The following is a 3,167-nucleotide window of genomic DNA, read 5'->3' on the forward strand; positions in this document are numbered from 1 at the left end:
AGCAGGACGACTAGGATGAGTTGAATGAACTTCCACGCTCGACCATTGAGCTATCGATTTCTGATGCCTTGCTATTTAACATTGAAGGATTGGGTTCTGCTTATGACATTTGGAAGTGGCTAGAAGAATTGTATACCCAAAAGAGTGCTACAAGCAAAGTCTACTAGTTGAAGAAACTCATGGATTTGTGTATGAAAGAGGGTATTGCAATGTCTACTCACCTTAGTAGTTTAACTCCATTTTCAGCAAGCTTGTCACTTTAAAGTTCAATATTAATGATGAGTTCAAAGCTACATTCTTGTTTTGCACTCTACCTGACAGCTGGGACACCTTCAGGACTGTTATGAGCAATTTTAATGCTATGCTTTTGTATGTTGATGTAGAGAGTGCTCTACTCATGGAAGAAATGAATCAACAAATCGATGCATCCAGTAAGTCTTCCAGTGCTTTGCATACTAGAGGCAGATCACATCGAAAGGCAAATTTGATAGCAAGGAACACAATAAATCACATGGTAAGGATGTTGCATGTCATCATTGTGGTAAGAAGGGTCACTTCAAACATGACTGCTATAAATGGAAGAAAGAGAAAGGGAAGGGCAAGAAGAAGGATGACAACAAGGAAGAGTAGAAAGAGAGTCAGCATGCTAAGAAGAACAGTGTAAAGATCGAAGAGGTAAATGTAGTTAGGCATGAGAGCAATAAAAGGAATGATGTACTCTTTGACTCTTCATCTTACAATGCACATGCTTTGATAGCTGATACAAATGATGACATGCACACTTGGATTTTGGATTCAGGTGCCTCTTTCCATGTCACCCCTCATTGTGAGTGGTTTATAGACTATATAGGAAGTCGACGTGATGTTGTCCATCTTGGGGACAATTATGCATGTGACATGGCAGGCATCGGTAGTGTGCAACTGCAGTTTTAGCATGGTTTTGTCTTCACTCTTCAAAATGTAAGGCATATACCGCAACTCAAGAAGAGCTTGATTAGTAATGGACAACTAGATGACGATGGATTTCATACTACCTTTGGCAATGGAAAATGGAAGATCTGCAAAGGATCTAGGGTTATTGCCAGAGGCTCAAAGAGCGATACTTTGAATCCTCTCCATGTATCTAGTGTGCGTGACCATGTCGTTGCTATGACGAGTAGCCAAGTGTTTTCTTGTGGCATGACCCATTGGGACACATGAGTCAAATAGGAATGAAAGTACTTTCTCATTTGGGTTAATTACCTTGTCTTTAGTATGCTGATTTTGAGCATTGTGATCATTGTGTCTATGGTAAGCATGCCCAAACTTTGCATAAAAAGTCTATTTCATTGAAATCTTCTCCTTTAGAGTATGTGCATTTAGATGTATGTCAAATGCCAAGGTTATCTCTAGGATTGTCACATTTGTCGATGATGCTACACGGAAGGTATGGGTTTACCTTCTTTGTAGCAAGGACGAAGTGCTTGACAGGTTTTAAAAAATCCTTGGCATTGGTTGAGAATCAAATTGATAAGACACTTAAGTGTCTTCGCTTCAACAATGGTGGGGAGTACGTATCCAAAGCCTTTCATGCATTTTGTGACAATAAGGGGATAAAGAGGGAGGTCACTACCCCTATTAATCCACCCCAAAATGGAGTTGCAGAGTGCATGAATCGGACCAAAGACAAGGTCCGTATGATGCTATCTCATGTTGCATTACCCCATGGCTTTTGGGAAGAGGCTGTTATGACAACCATTCATCTTATTAATAGGTCACTAAATAGGTCTTTGTGGGGGGAAGAGTCTCTCAAGAAGAGTGGTCATGTAAGCCACCTTCATATGCTCATTTGTGAGTGTTTGATGGTGAGGATTTTGTGCTCATAAGGAAATAAGAGTGCATCAAACTGGAACCAAAGTCATGTAAATGCATATTCCTAGGATACGGTGATGAGGATGAGATGGGGTACAGAATATGGGATCCCGAAAAGAGAAAGATAGTATGTAGCAATGATGTTATCTTCTATGAAGATTGCATGCATAAGCAGCCCATAAAGAATGAGGAGGTTAGAAGGGTTGTTTTTAGGGAGGATGTACCTGTTGTACAACAATTTATGCCCAATGGACAATAGCGTATACCTACTGTAAATACTCTCGAAAATGTAGGAAATGGTGCCCGAAATGACCAACAAGGTATTGCCCATGATACACCATAGTTTTAGCGTGAAAACATGCAAACAACCTAAATTGTCAGGATAGCATGCTGGAATTTCAAGATAGCAACCTATACATGCAGAATTGTAGGCCCGTATTTCAAGACAGCAACTTGTAAATGCAGATTTGCAAGCTCATATTTCAAGTTGATCATTTCTTGTACACTAAGAAGGCAACAGATGGCAGCCTGATTATCTTGGTTCTATATGTTGATGACATGTTGATTGCTGGCAGGGATACTCATGCCTTGGATTCATTGAAGCAATGTCTTCATGGCAGCTTTTACATGAAGGATCTTGGTGATGCCAATCACATTCTTGGGAGATGCAGATACTCATATGCATATCAAAGGTGTTACTCTATCTATCTCAGGAGGAGTATGTATCCAAGATCTTGCAGCGTTTCAATATGGAGGGGGGAAAGCAATAGGAGTTCCATTGGCTCCATATGTGAAACTCAATGTAGAGTATATCCCTACATTTGATGATGAGAAGGCTGAAATGGCCAAGATTCTGTATGCTTTAGCCATTGGCACATTGATGTATGATATGGTTGCTACACGTCATGGCATTGCCTTTGCAGTGGGAGTGGTTAGCAGGTACATGGCAAACCCTGGCAATAAGCATTGGGAAGCAATGAAAGGTATTATGAGATACCTCAAGGGCACAAAGGATTTGTGCATTTTCTTTGGTAAGTAGAAGGCATCTATCATTGGCTTTACCTATGTAGACTGTGCTGGACATGCGGACTACAAGAAGTTCACTAAAGGGTATGCGTTTAACTTCACACAGGGGTTTGTCTCTTGGGTGCAAAAGTATGTTGCAATGTCTACTACAGAGGCAGAGTATGTAGTTGCCACTGAGGCATGGAAAGAGGCCTTACGGCTATCACGTTTGGTTGCTGAGCTTGGGATTACTGAGGTTCTTGTCCTCCATTGTGATAGTCAGAGTGCTATCGTGTTAGCACAGAACCCTG

This window comes from Lygodium microphyllum, chromosome 11 (genome assembly GCF_053477565.2).
Source record: "Lygodium microphyllum isolate KBCC chromosome 11, Lygodium_microphyllum_v1.1.10, whole genome shotgun sequence".
Taxonomy (NCBI): Eukaryota; Viridiplantae; Streptophyta; class Polypodiopsida; order Schizaeales; family Lygodiaceae; genus Lygodium; species Lygodium microphyllum.